Consider the following 7,348-nt stretch of genomic DNA (forward strand, 5'->3'; position numbering starts at 1 on the left):
CATTTGGTCAGACGTTTCCCAGCAAAGCAACTCGAGATAATTCAAATGTTGCTTTCTATCAGTTCGTAAATCGTAAGCTTCAGGGTGAATATATCTAAGTTAAGTTCCTCGTATTCCGCAAGGCTTTCGATCAAGCCTTAAGAAGCTCTCATGATGAAACTGAGTAGCCAAGGGAAATGCAGTTCCTTCCTGTTTCAGTCGGGCTAAAAATTTATCCGCAATGTGTATTTTACCGCCGTGATCCAAATAAAGATCGAGAGTGGACACATTGAAATCGTCTTCCTTGAAAGCTGGTGACTGCAACGTCACCCACGCTATTCAATATGTTCATTAATCATGTGTTGGATGGATTTGAGGCAGGAAGTCTTGGTGTCGCTGTTGCAAAATTTTCTGAAAGGATTGAGTCACTACGATGGCCGCTGTTGTGCTGCCGGTGGAACCACCTGTGAAGCTTTCATGCTGAACCCACCACGTTGATCATTTCTCAACCCAGTTCATATTGTTGTTTTGAACTGCTCAACGGAACACATTTGCAGTACTCCAAATATTACCTTACTGCTCTTCTCATGTTTTTCCCATCAACTTCTTTTCTTACACTTCCACTCATCTATCTTCCCTCTGCCTCAGATCTAAGCGCCTCAGCAACAAATTGCTTTGTGATTATGCCAACTACTTGCTGCTCGGCCTTCCCAAATGTTCAATTCACACGCTGCGCATCATGCAGAAATCTGCAGCTTATGTCTTCTCCCGCACGAGGCTCCATAACCCCATCGTTCCCACCCTCGCCTGGCTCCACGCTATCCCATCTCTCAGACGGTCTAATTCAAAATCCTTGCATTCATGTCCAACCCAACCCTCCCCCACTCCCCCTCCTCCCACAGCATTGCACCTTCCTACCTCTGATACTTGTTTATACATAAACAACCTTTAGACTCTCCATAATCAGCAATCACTGGTCTGCTCACTTCCCGCTATCGCCGCACCATCGACAGACGATCCTTCAGCCACTCCGACATTAGATTTTGGAACATAAGCATTTTCCACCTTCTGTTCACGTTGCTCCGTCCCTTGCCTGCTTCACGGAGCGTCTGAAGATACTACTCTTGGAATGTGTCTCCATCCTCCAACCCAGCCTGTCTGCCCTGAACTCTCCCTTTCCCAATCCGCAACACCCTGCTCAGATCCAAATCCCTGACTGTCCATCGCCTTGAGACGTCCTCTCGACGGGAAAGTAGCCATACTAATATATATTTTTGTACAGTATTGTAAATAGCGCCTGGCTACACCTAGCGGTGTAGCCTCCTTGAATTTGGTGATGACAACCTCCAATTCATCCCTCCTTACTACCAACTTGATTTAATATTAACGCAGAGACTCATCTTTTCGGACAACAGCATCAGTAGAAAGTCATCTCGAAGCATTGCATCATCTCCGAAACTTCCTAGATCCGCTTCCTTGCCACGCAAGCCATCCCATTTCCTAACGCCGTGGAAATAAATCTCCCCCAACACCGAATCGCTTGACCTGGAGACAATTGAAAATCTTCCCGTCTGGGCTTAATCCCACAAGGAGGGATCCTTATCAGCGAATGTAATCCGAAGTTCCTTCTCAGCCACTCGAAATGCCCTTTCAACTCACATCCCAAATGCCTCCTGCTCACGAAAGTTGTCAAAGCACAATTGCTTCCCATTGCTCGCATAAGGCTCAAATCTAACTGATCAGTGCATCGGCAGATACGGCTGGACCACATCAAAACATTCCGCTATCCCACCGCTTCTCCTAAGTCGAACGTTTGCTCCAAAATAATTTCGGAGGCCAAAGACTCCACTTTTCCAAAGAAAAGTGGATACTCCGCCCACCTTCCGCTGCCCTAATTCCGCGAAATCGTTCAACAACATCGAACCAGCCATAAAAAAGACTCAACAAAAGCTGTCGTGTTTCATACGCCTCCCATCTATGTATCATTTTCCGTTTGGACATTCAGAGATTCTGTTCCCAGGCTCTGGAAAAACAGCTCAGAGTTCTTCCAATTGCTTTCCTTTTTACATTCATTCAAGGCCGCCTCAAAGCAAACAAATTTGACAGAGCTTATTGGCATTACCCTCCCATCCCTTCGCCCCAAATTATTATTATGATTCTTTTCTTGATGGTTTATTCATTATCGGACGTGCGGATAAAGGAAACACAATGTTTCGCACTGCCTGCAAATCAAAACCAGGGTGTCTCGCTTGCGATTGGGTGCATTTATACACTCACGACGAGATAGACGCCATATAAAGACAAACTGTACTGAATCATGACCTTGCACTATGATCGGATAACAACATGGCTTTCAAATAATGTGAGTGTTGAGCACTGAATTCCATTCTAAACATGGCAGATACTGGCTTTGCACTTGACTCTTTTTTGCCATCGTAGAGCGAGCCACATGTTTTGAAACTCAATGACGGAGGTTGCCTTTTGTGTTTCGGATCATTTATTTTTTCTCTGAGGTTATTTTTTTCCTGCCAGAAATAAAATTATCAATTTTTTTGGAACAGCGGTTATGAATGCTGATATACGAATCTGCCAGCACATTTCCACCAACAGAAGAACTGTATCTCTCTGGTAGGTTGTTAAGACGTCACCACATTTCGTAGTGAATGTAGTGCTCAACGGTCTCGCGGGTCTCAACACTTCCATCAATCAGAACGTCCAGCTACCCGAATCGTCCAACCCATATCCTCACCCACCTCAAGCAGCGCACACCACCACCCCACATCTCACGTGAGATACAGTCACTATTGTATTTTGACTGGACGGCCTTAACATCAGCTCCCTTCAAGTACGATCACTCCCCAGCAGTTCCCTGTCTTTCTGATTTCCTGATAAACACAAATTTGCCCAAATCTTGCACTGTTCTAACGCTGAGCTTCCGTATGTGTCTTTGCCGTTCTGTTTCGCTGAGCTAAAGCTGTCCTCCCATGTGTCTCTCTGCCCAACTCCTGCACTCAGCTAAAACATAATCCAAAGATGCTGACCTTCAGTCAGAAGCACCAGCCTCTGGGGATCAACCTCGTTTACTTCACCCCAATCATTATCTATCCGTCTTCAATTTCCACTGTAAAATCTAATCATCCACTTCTCTTAGCTTTATTTCCATTGTCCCCTTCTTTGGAGCTTCACGTCTATCCCAACCAATCTGTATTGAGTTATGTGAATTTTTTTGAATACAAAAGTTAAATAAATCTTTTTAGGAGGTTTCGAAACATGAGCGTATGGAAACTTCAGAGAGCTGCTTGCTATCTCTAAATGAATCAAAATCGAATGCTTCTCCACCTGCTTTGTTTAAATATTGGCTTAATAAATGTTGAAATTGTTGATGAATTGGCTAATGTCGGTGCTCCTTTACTAAATCAACGTTAACAGATTGTCCAATAATGGACAATCTCTCATAGCAAGAGAAATGTTTCACATGAAAAGTGAGATATGACCGTATAATTTGTTTTCCAGATAGGGGGTAGCGTGGCCGAGCGGTCTAAGGCGCTGGATTTAGGATCCAGTCCCTTCGGGGACGTGGGTTCGAATCCCACCGCTATCAAGTGCATACGATTTTGTTCATCTTGTACATTGTCCCGATCAGTTTTTGCTCATAAGGCAATATCCTCAGAATGCGTTAGTAGCATTAGCCGTAGGATTACGTTGATTCCAGCATAGATTAGTTTCACTCCTCCATCTCCAACAATGCCATTCATGGGCAAGAGATAAATATCTTCCGGCAAGCAATTTATCTTTGAACTCCGAATGCTTCCGGAAGATAGGATGAAGAAAGTCGTTGAATTCCCAAGAGAAAGTGATATCTGTTCCAATTTATCAATGAACCAAGTGAGTGTTTTGGAATATTTTGAAAATAAAGACAGCAGAGCCAATCATATTTTTCATGATTTATTTCAAGTGCAAAGAGAGAATTGAAAAATAATATATTTATTCCAGGAGAGGATCGTGGGTGGGCTTGATCCACCATCCTTTCAGTTAACTGCCAAACGCACTAAACAATTGCCCCACAGAAACTTTTGTCTGTAACGTTTTCAAGAATCATTCAGCATTTTCGGAATATTTATTTGTAACGCCTTCTAGCTCAGCTTGAATAAAATAACTGATTGTTCGCTGCGCATACGTAACTCTTGTATTTATAACTAGATTTCAAACTACTCTACAATAATAATAAATTTAAAAAAAATTGCATTTTATGTAGCGCTGATCACGTCTTCTAGAGGTCTCAAAGTGCTTCACAATGCACAGCGTAAAGCGAAATGACCGTATATATGTGGACGAAACGTGGAAGACAATTGCGCACAGCAATCCCAGAAAGAGTCGTGGATTTAAAATGACCAATTAATTGTTGTTTATTTTTTTGGATGGATTATTATTAATAGGCACGTGAAGTAAGAAAACTTGCCCAAGGTTTCGCCCTGCATGGAAGTGACCCCAGGTGTCTTGCTTGCAAGGCGAATGCTCTAACCACTGAGCTACAGTACTCCCTGTACAAGACAAGTTGCTCCGAAATTATTTGCTGGTTTGATCTAAATCAATTTTAGAGTCATTTGTACTTCATTTAAATATCTGTTGTGAGCGAACATGAAGCCGGATGAGCAAACAGTACCACGTCACACAGGTGAGTGTTTCCATCTGTTTGTATTCAGATTTTATCTTTCAATGTCTCCCTTACAAATGGTGTAATTTCTCATCACCCAGGGTAAACTGTGACTGAAATTATATGAATCAAAATGTGTATTTCTCTTGCAAAAAGTTATATACAGAAGTCTCTGTCGCTCAATTGATTGGAAGGTAAACTCGATGGTGGAAGGCAAACTCAGTTGTACTTTTCCTTCTGTCGCTTAAAAATGTTTTATGTGCTCATACTTTTGACCTTTTGATTTACCTTATATATAATATGGGTTTCAGGCTTCCATCTCCTCCCGCTGCAGCTCAGTCTTTGAATATTGCATTGTGTTGTTTGAACAAACCCATGTTCTCTCATACAGTTTTCCTTTTAGCATCACGCTAATTCCCACGACTGTGCACATCCTAAATGAGAACTTCCAGTCGAAGTTCACAAATGTCCTTGATATATGTGAGTCCTCTTCCCAGTATGAAAGTCAATACCCAATATAAATTGTTGTTTTTGTGACGGCTTAAGAAACTTATAACAAAAGAACATAAGAATTAGGAGCAGGAGTAGGCCATTCGGCTCCTCGAGCCTGTGCCCCGCCATTCGATCATACAATGGCTGATCTTCAGAACTCACTCTAATTACCTGCCCTATCCTCATATTCCCAAATCCCTCTATTTCTAAAAAAATCTATCAGACTCAGCATTGAAAATGTTCAAAGACTGAGCATCTACAGACTTCTGGGGTAGTGCATTCCATAAATTCACTATCATCTGAGAGAATAAATGTTTCCTCATCTCTGTTCTGAAAGGCTGCCGCTTAATTCTAAGACTTAGACCGCTGGTTATAGATTCTCCCACCAGGTGAAACAGACCCTTAGTGAAACTTATATGTTTAAGAATCTTATATGTATAATAAGATCTGATGAAGTCACATTTTGAACGCAAGCAAAGAAAATGTCTTTCTTTCTTTCTTTTTTCATTGTTCCTTTTTTTCTTTATTTCTTTCTTTCTTTCTTTCATTCTTCCTTTCTTTCTTTCTTTCTTTCTTTCTTCCTTTCTTTCTTTCTTTCTTTCTTTCTTTCTCGATCTCGGTCTCTCTCTCTCTCTCTCTCTCTCTCTCCACAGACTCTAGGAGCGAGTTAACAATTCAACCTCAATGCCCTTTCTTTTCGTCATAGCCAACAAGCGTGAACTTTCGCTCTACAACCAGAAATTGCAAAATTGTTGGTCGAGCAAATAGTGTATTCCTCTCCAAAAATCTAGCAAAAAAATTTGCGAATAAAAAACTGAAGACAGACAATTTATGAATCTCACCAACCTAAAGTAAAGGTAAATATATTTCCCCGACAACTAATAGAGAAATTCGCAGTGTCCAGTTCATATTTTTCCTGATGTCCTTTGTTACATATCAGAGAGTTGTTTTGTTTGCGATATGTGTGTTCGGTGACTGTAAAATAACATCAGTGATCATACCAATTAATTCTTCCCTGGAGGCTTGCCGTTATTATAAAGATCTTATCATGCTGCCATCTCATCCTGTTCAAAGGTGCCTTCCTGCAGTAGGAACGCGCGAGTGCTTGTCTTTTGGAAAACATGGTATATTTAACCATTTATGACGTGGAAGTAATTTACTACCCAATTCTTGCAATAGTTGGAGTTCCTGGTAAGATATTTTAATATATGAATTATTATGGAACTCGTTGTGATTCCTGATAATTTTTGTTCTGCCTGGCTCAGTGAAAACACTCGGTTGAAGTTTATTGGGATCTCCTTGGAACTGGAATTATTCCAAAAAAAAAATGCTTGGCAAACTAATTTCAGAACCCAGTCAATCCTCTGGCAGTGTCGATGTTAAGGTTGCTGAGCCAGGTTCGTGTGTCGGAAGTCGGAGGTATCGTACACCAGAATATTGCTGATGATAGATAAGCTGTGTCAGCCTGGCTAACCAGATGGACCTGGAAGGAATAGCGATTATCACTCCCTGCGACTCATGACGCTGAAAGCCGAATCTCTAACACGTAGGGTGTTGCGAAATGGAGTAGGAGCAGCAACGCAGGTCAGACAGTATATTTAATTGTCATCCATGCAGTATTTAGTTGGTTACTTTCAAGCAATACCCGCAATGTACATGCTGACTGAGATCACCAATTCTTGACACTCTGCCAGTAACTCCTCATTCTGCGCAGATTAAACTTGGGTGTTTTGAAAACAAGATACAAACATCGAAGGAGAGGTTTCCTTTGCATTCTAGGCATATGGAAATTTCCTTGTGTATTCGGCATATATATGATGAACTCTTAATTAAATTTCTGAATGTGTCAGAGCCCCGACAGGTAAGACTGTCAGTTCAAGCTCCATTTTGATACATTGAATTCATAACCAAGGCTCACGTTGCATTGATGAGAAGCGGTACATTGTCAGAGATGCTGTCCTTCAAATCATGGTAAATCGGTTCAATATTTTATCTTAAGAACCGCATCACTGATAGTATAACTGGCTCGTTTCCGACATTTTGCGACAATGTTCCTAAAGTTTGACAGAGTTCAAAAGTCGGGTTGACTTTAAAAAACAATGCCAATTTGTACAGAGGATGACATTTAGCTTGGTGTTCTGTCAAACAACCACGCAAAGAAAATTGGTCAATTGATTCATTGATTCTTTGGGGATATCGCTGTCCCAATATTGGCTACCTGAC

At 41.5% G+C, this 7,348-nt stretch overlaps 1 non-coding gene across 1 annotated transcript; it reads left to right on the plus strand.

Moving 5' to 3' along the window:
- The first annotated feature begins 3,498 nt into the window (after nt 1-3,498).
- On the plus strand, nt 3,499-3,580 carry trnal-uag. Its single transcript has one exon. It is a non-coding gene; the product is annotated as a tRNA-Leu (tRNA).
- The last annotated feature ends 3,768 nt before the right edge of the window (nt 3,581-7,348 follow it).

This window comes from Callorhinchus milii, unplaced genomic scaffold (genome assembly GCF_018977255.1).
Source record: "Callorhinchus milii isolate IMCB2004 unplaced genomic scaffold, IMCB_Cmil_1.0 Scaffold42, whole genome shotgun sequence".
Taxonomy (NCBI): Eukaryota; Metazoa; Chordata; class Chondrichthyes; order Chimaeriformes; family Callorhinchidae; genus Callorhinchus; species Callorhinchus milii.